This window comes from Triturus cristatus, chromosome 12 (genome assembly GCF_964204655.1).
Source record: "Triturus cristatus chromosome 12, aTriCri1.1, whole genome shotgun sequence".
Taxonomy (NCBI): Eukaryota; Metazoa; Chordata; class Amphibia; order Caudata; family Salamandridae; genus Triturus; species Triturus cristatus.
In genome coordinates this window covers 99138978-99156825 of record NC_140595.1, presented here as the reverse complement: position 1 = coordinate 99156825, position 17848 = coordinate 99138978, and positions in this window count along the sequence as shown.

Here is a 17848-nt window from a genome sequence, read left to right as displayed (position 1 = left end):
GGAGAACAGAGTTAAATGACCAAGCAAAAATCACTTTCACAACTGATAAGATCTCAGTCATCTACGAAAACTTCAAACCCAACCCCCGCCGCCCACAGCATCAGCCTGCTCACACCCATGAACACAAACCCTGAACACCTGCTCACCCATTGGAACCCTCTCACAACTCAAGCCACAATCGCCATCATGAACTCCGTGCTGTCAGGAGCACCCATGGACCCCTGTCCCTACCACATCTTCAACCTCAGGAGAAAGACAATTGCCGACAAGCTCAAGAAAGTCCTGAACACCTCCGTCACCTAGGCCTCCTTCCCTAAGGTCTGGAAACACGTTGAAGTGAGGCCGCTCCTGAAGAAACCATCCGCCGACTCAGCAGAACCAAGCAACTACCGACTCATCTCCCTGCTCCCCTTTCCAGCGAAGGTTCTTGAGAAGGCAATAAACCAGCAACTTACCTAACAACCTCCTGGATCACTCTCAATCCAGATTGCAAGCCAACCACAGTACCGAGACAGCCCTGATCGCAGCCACCGACATCAGGACCATCCTGGACCACAGAGAAATGGCAACCCTCATCCTCCTGGACCTGTCAGTTGCCTTCGACACCATTTCCCATCACATCTTAATCTACAGACTCCACCACATTGGAATCCAGGTGGATGCCCTCAAAAGGATCACCTCATACCTCACCGGAAGCACCCGGAGAATCTGTCTCCCACCGTTCACCTCGAACCCAAGAAAATGATCTGAGCCACCTTCCACAGATGTATGATGAGCGTCGCCGACTGGTTGAAGGACAACTGTCTCAAGCTCAACATGGACAAGACGGAAGTCCTCATCTTTGGGAACAACACATCACCATGGAACGACTTATAGTGGCCGGCTGAACTCAGCCCATCGCCCGCCCTGACAGACCATGCCTGCAACCTCAGCATCATCTTGGACAGCAAGCTATCTATGAAGAAACAGGTAAATGAAGTTTCATCCACCTGCTTCCACACCCTATGCATACTCTGCAAGATCTTCAGGCGGCTCCCAGTCAGCAACAGAAGTACCGTCACACAGGCCCTCGTGACCAGCAAGCTGGACTACGGAAACACATTCTACGTAGTAATCATTGAACGCCTCCTGAAGAGACTAGAGACAATACAAAACTCAGTGGCTAGACTCATCCTCGACCTCCCCAGATGGATCCACATCACACCCCACCTCAAGAAGCTACACTGGCTCCCGACTCAGAAGAGATGCCAGTTCAAGATGTTGACTCATGCATATAAAGCCCTGCACAACGAAGAACCAGCATACATCAACAAACGTATAACCTTCCACTAACCGAGCAGACATCTATGATCTGCCTCCTCTTCCTCACAGACGCCCTCCGGATACACTGAGTCAGCCGCTGTGGACGCTCCTTCTCACACCTGGCGGCCAAAGTGTGGAACGACCTTTCCCTACACCGCAGGACCGCCTCATCACTCTGGCAATTCAGGAAAGGACTCACAGCCTGGCTGTTCGAATGAACAGATCACTACGAAGCAGTCAACAACTCCAGCACCTTGAGACCCTCACAGGTGATTTGCTGCGCTTTAAAAATCCTTCATTGATTGATTGACAAGCAATTAATAGTATATGAAGTGAACAGACAGACCACAAAAGACCAGTGGATATTATGTTTGCAGAAGGAATTTATGGCACTATGATTATAATGCAAAAATACATTTAGGAAGAGACACATTCCATAATTAGAAAACCAGGTGGCTGATGCCTTGTCTCGTACTCAGCAGGTGAAGTTGAGTGGCTTGGCTCCAGAGGGGCAAACGACGCAGCAATGTCAGTGCCGCTCGAGATATGAGACATCGGGTAAAGGCGGGTAAAGGCGAGGCTTCTAAAGGAAAGATCGCTCCCAGGATCCATAAGCAGTCATGCCGGCAGTGGTGGCTCCTCCATTTGGGCAGAGGAGCATCGCCCCACAAGCCCCATAGCTGAAAAGTAAAACGGTAATAATGTTTATTTATTACCGTTTTATTTTTCAGCAACCAGTCCCGAACTAAGTGTCAGGACGTGGCGGGGCCAGCGCTGCCGAGTGGCAGCAACAGGGAGTTGTGCACTTTAAAATGCGCATGTCTCTTTGGCCGGCCGTCTTGGGACAGCCAGCCAGACATGCGCATTTTAAAGTTCTCTAACCTAGCTGTCTTAGACAACTGGGTTAGACAACTGGCTTGTACCTCACCACCCGCGGTACAAGCCAGCCGCCACTGCATGCCCGGTGTCAGGAGAGAGAAAAAGGGGCTGATCAGGAGACAGGGTGCAAAGCCGGAAAGATGAAGCAGTATGATTTGTAATGAGGCAGATTGAAAAAGGATGTTCGCTAGTGACATCTGGGGGGAAAGCTGGTTGGTACAGAAATGTATGGAAAACAATCTTGAGGATACGAGCCAGGAAAAAGGGAGCTGGTGAACAGAATACTGGAGGGACGGGCGAGAGAAAAGTGGCATAAGAAGAATCAGAGACACCTCATTACCAGGGGAATATTTGAGGCGGTAGTTGAACAGGTGAGACGTGTGGGCTTCATGGAATTCCAACTGTTTAGAACAGTGTTCACACTCATGATTTTTGGAGCATTGTGGGTGACTAAGATGTTGGAGCTTTGCAAAAAGAAGATGCATGGATACAAGAAAGCGGAGTAGGGCTGAACCTGAGAAGGACCAAGATGGATTTGGGATGCACTAGTATCAAATAGAAAGGGCCACAGATGGGTTTCACAGAGGTTTACAGGAACATGAGATTAGGCAGTCCGGATGGTAGAAGAGTGATTGTGTGTGGGGTTATATAAGACTGTAAAGGGTCAGATAATGATTGAAAGATTGTGTTTTGGTTGGCAGGTCAGAGGCTTGGATCTGTGGACACTCCATTGTTAAGTGGGCTTGAGGGCAGACTACAAGACAAGCGGATGAGATGCAGTTAGGACTGGATGGAGAAGAAGTGGTGGTACCATGATACGGGATAGGAGTAAGAGGTGGGAGCAATTGATACTGACGTTATGGGAAAATCGGGAGAAATTGCCTTGCCCAGACACACTGATGCTGCACTTTGGGGGAAATGATTTAGTGCAGTTAACAGAGTTGTAACTGATAACAAGCATTGGCATTGCCAATAGGTCTCGCCTTTGGGAGCTTATAAGTATTTAGCCATGCAACAGTTGCATAGCTAAATACTTATAAGGTCCCAAAAGCGAGACCTATTGGCTATGCAAAGCGGCCGCGAAAGTGATCGCGATCAAACATCAAAGCGCGAAAGTGAAAGTAATCGCCGTAAAGCACGGCGCGCGCGCCCGCGCACATGTACTGCAGCTCTCGGCTGGCCTGGTAGCACTTTTTGGAGCCCTCTCAATAAGTCTCGCCAGACCAGTGCATGCGCTGGGTCAGGCGAGACCTAAAAATGGTGAAGAAGGGTTTGAGAAGAGTGAGGTAGTCATGGCAAAAAAGGACAGTGATAATGTAGACACAGTTGTTTTGTCAGTGCAGTGGGAAGGGTGGGAAGGGTGGTCAGAGGCCGGCAGTTGTCAATAGGGCAAGGAAGGAGGTGTCTGGATTTTGAAGGGCGCAAAAGATAGAAGTTTTGAAGCAGCTGGAAAGTGTTTATCAATGCCACAGCTCAGGCACAATGGTGTCCATTTTTCACTGGTGATAAAATGAATTTATTTAGAGTAAGCGACAGAGGTACTGGAATGATGGTGGAAGGGATATTCAGGCAATCGGTTTGGAAGTGGGACAGACGCAACACCTGTGTGGAGAGTTCCTTCTGGTGGCGGATCACAGGATGCTAAGGACGAGATTAGGCGTGACAGGAAAAGAAGAGCGGAAAGTAAGGAACCAAAGGGAAAATGAGAGGATGGAAAGCTTGGCAGGCCGGCTATGCCGAAATCAATTAGAGAAATGACAGAAGGGGCGCATCAAAACACCAAGCGGAAATTGTCAAGTTGAGGTTAGAGAGGAAATTGTAAAAGGGAAGGGGGAGGAATTTTTAAGAGCATGATAGGGCATAGTTACTATTTATTAGAGTGCCATATGGGCAAATTAGCCTCTACAGCAGTAAGCCAAAGGTTGGTAGTCAGAACGCCCAGCTGGTCCCTAAAGTGGCATTATAACCTGGGGTGTAGCTTGGTCAGTAAGAATGGGGGTAGTGAGCTTCAGATTTCCGACAATCAAACTGGCATATAATGTTAAAATACTTCATATGACAAGCAGGGCACATGAGAGGGGCCTAAGGGGCAGAGGAAAGGGAGAGGAAAGCGGATTGGTAGGAGTACTAAGTGAGAGAAACACAATACTTTGTAAAATAATCAACATTTTTAGGAGTTTCAAAATAGAGATGAGAGTGTGTGTGCGTTTTTGTCTGTGTGTGTGCAGAAATCCCAGGTGATATCCGACAGACATACCTCACTGAAAGCCCCTGTACCCAAATATTTATCAGGAAATACATTTATCAGGGGTGTGTAATACCCCCCTGAAGCTACGCCACTGATTATAACAACAACAAGATGTCCTTGTGATGGACAGCCCCCAAACACACACACACTCACGGGTAATGAAGGAGTCTGGAGTCTAAGCTGAGGACAGGCTCTCGTCACCCAGAGTCGCACCAGGACAGTCTGCCATTCACGTCAGTGGGTGCAAAGAGAGCGCCATTCTTCAGTGACCCCCCAGACGGATTCATTGTGTGGCTAATGGCCGCCCTGTGTACCTCCATTCACGCTTGACATTCCGAGCGTGCCAAGGCCTGCGCGAGAGCCGCGTTGCTAGGCCCGGCCTCTGGAGATGACGGCATGTCCGACATCACCGTGGGCGGCTGGTAATCCCACGCCCTAAAGTTGCTAGGCACTTGTTAAAGTTTGAAATACTTTATAATTGTTCAACTATAAAAGAAAGAATGTCCCCTTCTTGTTTCCGCCTCCGCCTGTCGGTGTTTACATACATCTCGAGCCTTCCAGATCTAAAAGGAGATTTGACCCTAATAATATTCATCAAGAAGTTCCCTACCTTTTTTTTCAATTGTTTAAAATCGCATTGAAAAGGAGAAAAATTCCCACATTTCTCGATAAAATCAATAACAATGTTGACAAGTGGAAAAGCTGTGTTTTCGAGTTATTATCTCTCTAGTTTTCTCTCCTCTGTCCATTCTCTTGGCATCATTTTCTCTTTCCCCTTGTCACTGTTTCCTAATCTTCGCCACACTCCGGAACATTCCAGAACATTCTCAGAGATGGCAGGCAACTTCAACAGAGATCACTAAACCCTCCTGTTCGAGTGACTGAGCTGCAGACCACAGAACCAGAGATGGGGCTGTCTTTGAATCTCTGCTTCCGCAGTTTACCAAACTGTGTGATCCTCTGCAAATCCTTGTGCCCCATGCTCTTTACCTCCTGCCCAGTGCAAAATCAGGCGCATTCATAGCACTGGATCACAGGGAACATCCTCTTCTCCGTAGTAGAGAAGACCTTAAAGGTCCACCTAGGTTCTCAAAAACCTTCAAGAACCATAGACCACAGTGATGTCTGTGACAGGACTCAAACATAGTGGTGTGGCATGGAAGCATTCCTGGCTCTGCATGGCGGCTTAGTGTCACCTTAAAGCTGCTGAGGCCGTCTACCCAGCTACTTTGTCAAAGTGGGATATGTTGACGGATGAGCATCGAAAGCACTAACTGAGAATGGCTTATTTCTCTTAACCCTATCACTCAACCCGTCTAGCCTCGTATGTGAAAATAATGGCCGCAATCATGGCGCCCACCAGCACTCATTTGATAAGTCATATTCGTAACCCAGTAAAAGTCCCTAAACCGTATGGTTGCTCTTAATTCAAAAAGGTTGTGCTTCGTTGGATCGCTGGCACAAATCATCAGCCTCTTTCAAACCTGCCTCTTTCTGATCAGTGAGACCACGGCGGTTATGGACCCCAAGAGGCTGCAAGAACGCCCCAAGAAACAGCAGGTTCTTTAGAGTAAACAGTCTGGTTATGGCCCTCTGTATGGGTCAAATACAGTATTTGTTGTTGCTTTTGGGAGCTAAAGGCATAAGTTCCGCCTATCACTCTAATATTGTTAGATCGGTCAGTCAACTTCAAATCAATGAATTGAGCCCTGATTCACTCATTCGTTGCAGAGGATCAATCCCTTATGGAGAGGTTGGGGAGGTGTGCCGGGATTGCTGGTAAGTCAAATAAAATAGTTTGTTTTTTTGTTGCTCAACCGTTCTTACACTGAGACACCGGCTGCCCCCCTTCACCTCCACAACCAAGGACATCATATGCAGCGTACCCCAAAGATCATCCCTCAGCCCCACCCTGTTGAACACCTACATGAACTCCCTCGCAGACGTTGTCAAATATCACGTCCTAAAAATAATCTACGCAGACGACACTGAACTAATCCTCTCGCTCACCAATGACCCCGTCAACGCCAAAACCAACTTCTCCAACGCCATAACCAACGTAGCCAACCGGATGAGAGCAGGTCCCGATCCTCTAGAACAACACCTCCGCCTGGGACCACAGCGGGTGGCCAACTCAACTTGGACCAATCCTCACACCAACAGACCATCCACCTAACTAGTCAACTGACCATGAAAAGACAAGTCAACGCAGTTGCCTCTTTCCACCTCCACTCACTTTGCATGCTGCGCAGAATCTTCAGATGGACCCCAACAAACACCAGAAAGACCGTCACTCAGGCCCTCGACATCAGCCGCCTCGACTACGGCAACGCCCTTTACACCAGCATCTCCACCCAGCTCCTCAGAAGACTCCAGGCCATACAGAACGCTGCAGTCAGACTCATCCTGGACATCCCCAAACAAACCTGCATCGCCCCCGCCTGAGCTCCTCATCCAATAAAAATACCAGTTCAAGGTCCTCACGCACAATTACAAAGCCCTCCACGACCTAGGACCTTCCTACATCAACCATCGACTGAACTTCCACCAACCCGCTAGACACCTGTGCTCCTCCTCACGCTCAAGCACACACACCCCGCATCCGTCACAGCCGCAGCAGTGGCTACTCTTTCTCCTACATCGCTGCCAAGACCTGGAATGACCTCCCCCTCCAGCTACTACCAGCCCCCTCGCTGGCAAACTTCAGAAAGAGACTCAAGACCTTGCTCTTCGACAGAGACACAGGGCCCAGATACCCCTAGGGGTGACAGTGTTGCGCTTTACAAATGCTGTTTGGTTTGATTTGATCGTCGTCAAATGAACCACTGTGATCGTCTGCTTCATGTTCCTCCCAATGTCATCCAAAGAATTCTCATTTTACTTTTTGAGCCCCCACTAATCGGGGGGAGGGGATTGTGGTTATACCATAAACAACAGTTTGTAGTTGCTACTGCGACTCAGAAACGGCATTAGAGATACACACTACCATTACCTATTACACATTATTAAGTTAGCTGTTTACTTTTGAGTATTTATCATGAAAACAATTCATTTTTAAAAAGGAAATGTTTACTGAAAACAGTATGTAAGACACGGGGCTACGCTATTTCACTGCCTCTAGAAAAGAGAATAGAATTTAATTTCCTAAGGAGAATAGAATTTAATTTCCTTGTGTAGTTAAAAAAACAAAGTCATAGGGACACCCCGCTTTGTTTTTGTTAAAAAGTATATTTATTTTGTCTGTGGACTTCAGAGATATTTAAAACTTTTGCCTGCAAAGTTGACCTGGGAATGGGAAGTGATTGGGGTTAAAATGGTCATCTTTAAGAAGCTGACTGCTGATTAAAAAGTAAACAAAGGTTAAGCACAGAAATTGTTGAAGCTGCTATGGCCACCTACTTCTCTGGTTGTATTAACCTCTTCTGTGCCCATGACGAGATAGTCTCGTCATGGAGCACGGTCGCGCTGTGCCCATGACGAGACTATCTCGTCATGAACCCCGCCCGCGTATGCAACGCCCGGCACAGGAGGGGGAAAGGGCGTGGCACTGAAGGGGTTAAGAATGTTCAGTTTCTTAATAGCTTTCAGGTAGAAGTTGGTAATTAAGCAATGGGAAAGGGTAAGGATTTGAGGAGTAATTTGGGGCTGTCACTACCTAAAGGCTCATTCACCTTTAGAGACTAAGTAGATGGAGTCAATAAAATCAGACTATATCTAGGCGTTAAATTACACGAAATCCATATCTTCTATCTGTGACGCAGCAGCATCCTCTTCTTGTGAAATATTGGTTTTCATATACTGCATTTTGTGTTATAAAAGCACCCAGTGATGTCATAGAAATAATTAACATACCTACATGGCAAAACTGTCCTAAAAGATAGAACTCTATAGGGGATATTTACAATGAAATGTCGGAGCGTGATGTTACGCCAAACTTGGTAACGCCGCGCTCTGACATTTTTAAAATGCAGGGATGCGCCGTATTTACAATGCATGCGCAAGACGTACAACGTAGGGGTTATTCAGTGCGAGGACGAGGCAGGAGAGAGCAGCCATTGCGAGGAGGAGGCAGCCGAGGCAGACACGTCAGGTAAGTGCCTTTTTAATTATTTTTAATAATTTTGGGAGGGGGAGAGCGCAGAGCGGAGCGTAGTTCCACAGAGTTTTTTTAAACTCTGTGGAACTAGGCGGAGCACCACTCTGCATACTCTGCCCAAGGTTAATCACCACCAGAACATCATTAAAAGTGAAATTCTGGTATGGATATACCCTTGTAAAATGCTCCTCTATTTGTCTATGCAACTTAAAGCGTGCATCACAGACATAGGAAGCTACATGATCCTACCCTTCCTCAAAGTTAGCATACCTCATCAGCAAGTTTACTAAAAACAAAATAGACATATACCATTAACAAAACTAACTGCAGAAATATGAAGGAACCGTACAGGCTCTCCTGCCTGGCTAAATACATAGGCGTCACCTGGAGGCGTCCCCTGCTGAGACCGCAAAAGTAGCAACCTAGTAACTGGAAAACATGGCCGCCGGCTTCCTCGTCCGTTTGGATCCCAAGAAGCTGTTAACACAATTAGTCACCGGACACCAATTCAAATCACTGGTAGAAATAATGCTTTGTTAAGGCTTAAAACTCACTCCTGAACAGAGAACCAGACCAGCTTGAGGTTAGTCCTTTCTAAGTATAGAATGGAATGCTTTAGTCAACCATAAGCACTTTGTCCGTCACTATGGTGTTTCTGCAAGAGCCTCAACAATTTTCTCTTTCACAAGCACCTGTTGCTTCTTTTGCAAACAGTTCTGCTTTTCCTACCTCTAGGTTCTCGTAACTCTGCTATTGTTGTTTATTGTCAGAACACTTCCCCATGTAGCCTGTCCCTGTCTCACCTCATGCACCGCACTGCAATACCATTAGTCTGTAATGCCATGTAAAACCTATAAGCATAATAAATTTAAGTATTTGAAAGAAAACAAGCTACTAGGATAGTGTTTCCCAAACTGTGGGTTGCGAGCTGATATTTTGGTGGGTCGTACAAGTCCAAGCAATATATCAAGATGCCTTTAAATTCTGTATCTATCTTTAGCCATGGGTGGTGAAGTCTGCTCCGCTCGTGGAGTTTGCGGAGTTTTCCACACTCTGTGTTACTCGGAGCTCGCGGAGTTCCAAAAAACTCCGCTCCAGGTTTTCTTCCTCGCTTGCATTTGTCAACGCCAAGTTGGCGACTGCGAGCGAGGAAAATCAACCTCCTGGTGAGATTTTTCCTCGTTCGCGATCATCAACATCAAGTTGGCGAGCGTGGAAAATCAACATCCCGGCGAGATTTCTCAACGCGGGGGGTGGGGTCAGGTTTCTCATTGCGAGAGGTCGCGTTTGCTCGTGACAGCTCACGTTGAGAAACTGCCTGTTCGCGTTGAGAAAGCTGCCGCTTGAGTAAAAACCGACTCAAGTGGCAGAAAAGGAAAGCAGGGACCGCTTGCGCTGTGCATGGTGCCATTCCCAATGATTGCACAGTGCGGAAAAGCATCCGGCACTGTGCAATCTATGAGAAAGGCATTTTTCTATTGTACTCCGCCGCTTGCGGAGCTCCACGTAGTGCGGCGGAGTTTTGGTTTTTTTGCACTTTGTGGAGTTCCGCGTAGTGCAACTCCGCGAACTCCGCCCAGGGTTATTTATCTTGTCACATCTACTGCACTTCAGTGACAGAGGTCAAATGTCAGGCTATGTCCTCTGACAAATTCATTCTTCTTTTTAACATGGGGATTGGTGTTTACAAACTCCTCTCTCTTTGAAGTCGGAGAAAGAAAAGTAAAGTGAATTATGTGGCAAACTTGCTGGGGTACAAGAAGTGCGAAAGGAAAGACTGTAGGATGCAAATTATTTTTTTTAACACAACAATAAAAAGTAAATGCCTGTACATGGAATGTACACATTCAGCATTTAATAAAGCAACCATGAAGCACATGTTTTCTAATTCTGAAGTGTGATGGAAACAGATTTCAAAAGGATCAAAACACATCAAGACACTCTACTTGGTGATGCTCAAATGATAAAGTTACTGAAACCCAATTTCCATACATTAGGATCTGTGTGCAATATAGTTTTATTAGTAAAACTGTACGTCTCTGTAAATTTAGTGTCCATTTTAATGGAAAATGTGCTGTCTGTAAATGACAGTGCGCTACCAAGCGATGCTTTAGTTAAAATAAAAAAACTGCATGCCTCATGTCCATGGAAGCTAGATGTATCACAAACATTTATTGTTCTAAAAATTGGGTCGTGGTTCTAAAAAGGTTGGGAAGCACTGTGCTAGGGGATCTGGCAAAATCAACAATGACCCCCGGACAAAAAACACTACACACCACAACAAAATATGAAACAGAGGTTGTTTGTCAGAGTATAGACTCACTATTCTTAATTCCACATTGACATACCTCGCAGTCCACACACACTAAGAACTAACTATAGTAAACGCATACTTACTCATTTATTCTTACTTTCACAATATTTTGACCCTCAATATGCAGGCTACAATATTTTTGACTGTTGCATATTGAGCTTTTGCAATGATATTCTTGCACTATTTTCTTTTAAAATTATCTATATAGACGTTTCTTAGGATACAAGAAGGTAGAATAACCAGCAATTGAAATACATTTCAACAGCACACTGTTGTCTTCAACATTGGTCGATCAACAATTCCCCAACAAACCACCCCACCTTCCTGCCCCCGTTGCTCTCTTGTTGGGTCATCGGATAAGCAGTAAGCGATGAGCTGTTGTAGATGGATTAGGAAGCAGTGTCAGTGAACACTTGAATTTGCTACAGGGTCGCGTACTTACCTCCCCCCACTACGGAACCCATAGTGTCCTTGAGGGCATCAGTCCGCCAATATTCTTGCACTATATCTATTGGCAGCCGACACTGATTTAGAGTGGTAGGGCAGGCGGAGGGGGCGCAGGCGGAGAGGGGGTCTGGGGGAGCGTGCGGGAGGGTTGATAATTACAAAAAAAGTTACACTTACCTAGTGCTGCTGGCTGCCTCGTGCTCCTCTGCTTCCACTTCCTGGTCCCAGCAGACACTGGACCAGCATCACAGACTCCCCATCCAATCCCCACACAGCTCTCAAGCATGAGAGCAGCGTCAGGATCGGCCTGAGCAGGATGGATCAACTCTCGCTCAGGCACAGGGAGTCTGTGAGGTTTCTCCAACCCGGCTGTGCAATACAGCTGGGTTGGAGAAACCTAAGTGCACATGTCAGTTTGGCAGGCCTAAGACAGCTGGCCACACTGACATGCGTACTTAAAAATGCACCAACCACTCTTCCTCTCCCCTCCCATGACCCGGCCTTGCCCCTCCCTGCACACACTGCTCAGCCAGCAGCCGAAAAATAAAACAATATTAAAATATTGTTCTATTTCTCTGCTGCTGGCTCCGAGACAGTGGGGCAGCACTCCTCCGCCCTTGCGGAGGAGCCGCCCCTGACTATATTGTTGATTTTTCATAGACATGGGCATTTATTTTTATTTATTATAGTCTAAGTGGCAAGGTTATCAGTTTCGCAAACCTATAAGTACCCTCATATAAGTCTCAAATTATCCTCTGGTGCTCCAAGGGGAAAGAGTGGCCACTGACACCCTCAACTTAACTTGAACAAAATAATGTAACCCCTGAGCAACTCGATGTCCAAAGATTTCAGTACAAAATATAGTAATCTTTCTTTGTCTTTTATTCATTCTTCTTCACATGAAATCAGATGTCTCCAATAGATCCCGTAGCCACTTCAGTCAGTCTCAAAGCCAACACGTGTTTTGTCATTCAGTGTATAAACCGCTGACTTCATCAGGGCTACAAAAGTAAACCATAAACTAGAATTACGTATAGTTAATATTTGCACATTGCACAGATTCCAGTGTCCACCTCCTCTAACATGTCTGTGGGTATTCCATAAGATCATGGAATACCTCACTATAACTCAGACCTGTAGCAAGTTAGTACATCAGACAATATACCCATCTCTGAATTGACACATGTATGCGTCATAAGTTATTGCGCGTTGATGGAATTCAAAAGGACAGAGTATTGTCCCACCATGTGTCGATAGACAACAGGCCCGGCTCTAGGATTCTTGCTCAGGGAGGGCCATGAACAAGATTGGGTGGGCCACAAAGATGAGAATGGGCAGTGGTAAAAAGTATTGCAGAGACCTGATACTTTAGGTACAGACATTGTAGAACTGTGACGTCTTAACACCATAACAACCAACGAGGTACTACTTTGCTTACCCTGCTGGGTTTCCGCCTTTATTGAAAGCGAGAGATGCAGCATGCAGATGGGCTTCAGCCTGCTCCTGGTCATGTGCAGAAACATTCCTGCTGCCACATATCTCTTTGCAGCTTTTCATATATATATATGGTCATGTGATCAAGGCTTCGAGCAGGCTGAAACGGGTAATGGCGACTTTGCACAAATAAATTGCTTTTGCACATTCCGTGGTCCGTATCCGTTCCTTTGGACGAGTGGTGAGACGGAGTTCAGTCTATCTATCTATCTATCTATCTATCTATCTATCTATCTATCTATCTATCTATCTATCTATCTATCTATCTATCTATCTATCTATCTATCTATCTATCTATCTATCTATCTATCTATCTATCTATCTATCTATCTATCTATCTATCTATCTATCTATCTATCTATCTATCTATCTATCTATCTATCTTTTTAATTGACAGTTTTGCACTTTGCAAAACAGTGAAGTTTAGAAATGTGGTGCAGTAAGCCCTCTGACAGCACTGCACACCCCTACCTAATACAATAATGCAGACTTCACAATTATTTACCCTCCCTTTCTATGCACATGCTCAATAAACAGAAACACAGTTAAAACTGAGTTATGGTTTTGACAAAGGTGCAAAACCAACTCAAATGGGCCCGGGTCCTTCTCCCATCTGTTTTGAGGCAAACCAAGTTTTTTCTGAGATATTGCTTTTTTGTCCATTCTTGCCTCTAGCAGTCTCCCCTGTAGTGATAATACTTCCAGCATTCACATCTCCCCCGTAAACTAACAACATGCTTGAACTTCTAGTATTGAGTTGTCTGGTTGTTTTGTAGAGTGTATTTGGTTTGCAATGTGTAAATAATAATTAACTTGTACCAAGTAATAAAATAGGCTTTACTCAGGAAAACAATACTGCAGTGCCCTATACTAAACAAACATGCTCAGAATAGATAACACTATTCTATGCACTACAGAGCTCTGCTTAGCCACTCGTGTAATAAAAAAAAGGCTTCCACAGAAGATAAGGGTGCAAAGGGCGTGCACTATGAACCTTAAAACACTTATCTTTAAGGCACTGAAACACATCAGGTAAGGTGCTTCTCAAAACATCATAGTGCTATGAAGCAAAATAGATGAAATTGGAGCCTTTGCCTCATCTGTGCAAATACGTGAGAGTGTTCAGGATATCTGTGTTGTTCATCTGTGTATGCAGCAGCTACCAACCCTGCTGATATCACACTTGTACCCAGGCCTGAAAGTAGCCTATATCCAGGGGTGAATCAGGGCCAAAAATTCACCCAGGAACCCAAAAACAAGTGGCCCACCTCTGCAGATCATAATCTTTCATGAAACATTGCTTGCTTAGTATAAGGAAGCTAATTTGGGGAGACATTTGTGGTAAATTAAACTTTCCAAATGTTCTAGGACCACTAACATTATGCAATGCTGGAAACACTATTATTGCTCTGCAGCACACTCAAACGTCTTCCAATGAATATGTTCCCGAATCAGTTGCTCACTCTTTGATGCTCTAAACCCTTACTCGCCCTCAGATCTCTGAATCCTCTCTCAGCAATCAGGTCCTAAAACTCTTGGCAATTCTTATGGCTCCTTGCTTGGTCCTGACCAACAAGACCCAAGAAGTTCACGTGGATCCTCTTGTCTGTAGGATTCTTTTCACACTTAAGAATCCATGGGTGCTGCTCATCCTAAGGCCTCCAGACTCTTGCTCACCATCAGTTGGTCTCTTAACTCTCCACGTATTAGAAGGACCCCACAGCTAATTTCCACTCTCTAGTCCTCTGAGACTCCTGCTCAGACACCCAAGGTTCCAGCTCACTCTCAGGTGCCTTTGGATTCCAGCTCATCATCTGGTCTTATTCACTCTTGCATGAAAGCTCTAGACATCCTCATTTCCCTGAAGTTTACCATGAGATTCCGCAAACCTTATAATTGCGAATAGCTTCCTTGATGTTTTGCTCACCCTAAGGGTATGAGGTGTACTGTCACCGCCAGTCGGCTGAAGCTCCTGCTCACCCTCAATCCCCGCAGTGGGCATTGGGGGTGAACATATACTTATGGGGCATTGCTCAGTTCAGGTCCCTGAGCCTCAAGCTCACCCTCAGGGTCCTGAGGTTTATGCTCAACCCAAGTTGCCCGAAATCCCGCTCACGCCACGGTTTTCAAGGCTCCTGCTTGTCCCCATCTATCCTTCTCACCAGGATGTGCTACGGCTCCTGCTCAGTTTCATTTACGTGTGACTCCTGGCCACGCTCAAGTGCCCAGAGGTTCCTTCTCAGGGACATTAATCATTGGAGCTTTGGTCCACCTTAGGCCCCTGGGGTACAAGCCATCCTCAAGTTGCTGAATCTTCTCAATTTCACAAACCAGAAGATCTTGTTTCCCTTCAGATCACTGACTTTCCTGGTCATGCTGAGGTATTCTGATATCTTTGCCCACCTTTAATAAGTTGGAAAACTCATTGCTAATATCCAGGCTTCAGTGGCTGTTCACATCCAAGTCTTTCATGGACCCTTTTGATTGCCACACAGAAGTCTCTCTGAGTGTGATGTCTTAGGGGGTGTAACACAGCTTGGTACTTGGTGACATTTATACTGTGGGAAGAGCCATGATCTGACTCTGCTTGACATGCTGGAGGAAATCACTTCAACTACAGCCGTTCATTTCATTTTCTATATATTACCTGTGCCCTTGCTCTCTCTTTCACTCCCCCACGTGTGTGAACAGCCCTTTACTCCTCCTTCTAGTGTTTATCCCTCTCTTCCCGTTCTTTACTCTCTCATTTCACCAGCACTCATGTTTTCACCCACCACATATATTAGATTTTCTATTTTGCTCTATGTTTGTCCATATATCATACCAACTTTTCATTCTGTCTTCCTCCCTCTGTCTTTCTCTCATTCTACAAACCCCTCTATCTATTTTAATTCCCTCCTGTATCCTTCTCATTTGGGAAGAGGTGTGGCGCAGTGGCCAGGAAGACTGACTCCAGAACCTGGGGGACTCACGGTTCGATCCCCGGCGGCAGATCAGCCCAGCACCATGTGACAATGGGCAATAGCTCGATTAATCTTCCCGACGGCCCCCAGTGCCTTGACACCCTCGTGTAACTGTTCATGCTATACAAATTCTGAACATTTACATTTCTCCCTCCCATTATTCTGCCTCTCTTGTTTTCCATCTCTTTTTACCTGTCTCTCCTCTCTCCGTTGTAGCCCTGATGTTCCACATTTCCATCCCCCTGCACTATTTCCCTCCCTCTCTCTTCGTCTATAAACTCCCTCTCTTTCTCACTCCTCTGTCCCCCACATACACTCTATCCTTCATTCTTTTCTACCTCCCATGTCCTTATTCCCCACTTTCTCAATTTCTATTTCCTTTTTGATTTTTTGATTTTTACTTCAGTTCTTTTTCCTGTCTTAAAAAGTCTCCCGTTCTTCAATTGTGTTTTCTAATGCGATGTACCCTCATTTTCCTCTAGCCCATGAGCTTGTTTGTGTCCTACACCTAATGTTATATTTCATTGTGTCCCACTTACTGACTTGCTGCTGTCAGCAACTACCTGATTTATCAAACCTGGACATTTGCAGAAGACCATTCTCTGTACACATTACAAAGATGTCTGCCCTTGTAAGTGCTTTCTGGTCTGCAGTTCCCAAATGTTATTCGGGAAAGTGGAAGGCTTCTTCTACTTTTAGTAGAGATCAGACCACAAGTATGTTTTATTGTTGAGTGGTAAGGGAAAATCCACCTATTTCTGGGGTAATTGTTAGAACCAGTAGAGAATCCACAGGTGGCATTTCTTTAACCATACTATGCCTTTCTAGGGGTTTACTCCATATATGGCACTTCCTCTAGGTATCAACAACCTCTAAATCAAGCTGAGGACTGCTGGAACATCAGAACTAAGATGTGTGTGTGAGGCTATGTCCATCCTTTCCTTATGATTACTGGCCAGGAAACTTCTAAAATCCTCTTAAACATCCAGCCTACACTCTGTCATTCACTGTTTTTTTTTAATCCCTTTGCATCACCCTTCCCTCTTTCTACCAATCTCCTGTTCTGCCCTTCTCTCCACCTAGTCTGTCCTCACTTCATTTTTTCAATGACTGTTTCCCTCTCTCCTTTCTCCCTGTCTCACTCCCTCAATGTGCTTATCTATAATTATTTCCCTCCCATCTAGCCTCTTTACTCTCTTCTCTCCTCAATCGTTTCTCCCTCATTCCTTTCCCCCCATTTGTCGATACTCCCCACTCCATCTCTTATCTTCTGTTGTGTCTGTCTCTCTCTTTATCTCTGCACTGCTCTCACCTATCCTTTTGCCCCAACATAGAGGGTGCATTAATTTTTTTCACTGCATCTTTGTCACTTTTGCAACTTTGTCAAAATCGAATTTTCCTTTTACCCATGTCTAGTCATAGGTCACTTTATTTCAATCATTATTGTTTTATTTCTAAAGTTCCATCACTCTTCGCTGTGCACAGAATGAAACTTCCAATCTGCATCTGGCATGTCACTGCACAGTTTTTAAACCAAGAAAGCTGCCCCCCCGTAGCTTTACTACCCGATGGTTTGGCCCACGTCCCTGCCTGAGACTTGTTAATTGGGCTGCTCGAAAGCATCAGCAGCTCCCCGAGGACTCAGTCATCTCCTGAGGCCTGGGATGGGAGGAGATGCCCCATGCTGTGCCTCCTCTGCGGCCTATTGTCATTCTGCCCATGACAATGGACCAGCCTGACTCTGCGGCTTGCTGAGAGTCACAGCCAAGCTGTAGCAGCCTTTCGGGTTGTGCGTCAGCAGGAAAGTTGGCCCAGGTATGTGAACCTGCTTTTACACTTCTGGATGGCCTTGGGTGGGCCAGGATCTTCCTTGGGTCGGCCTGGCCCACCTGGCCCACCCTCTAGAACCGGGCATGATAGACATACTGTTCTATAGTTTGTGCAGTATCACTGGAATCTGTGCTATGCGCAAATATTTACTGTACGTAATTCTAGCATATGGTTTACTTTTGCAGTCCTGATGAAGTCAGCGGTTTATACACCGAATGTCGAAACACGTGTTGGTTACAAGATTGACTGAAGTGGCTACGGGACCTATTGGAGAA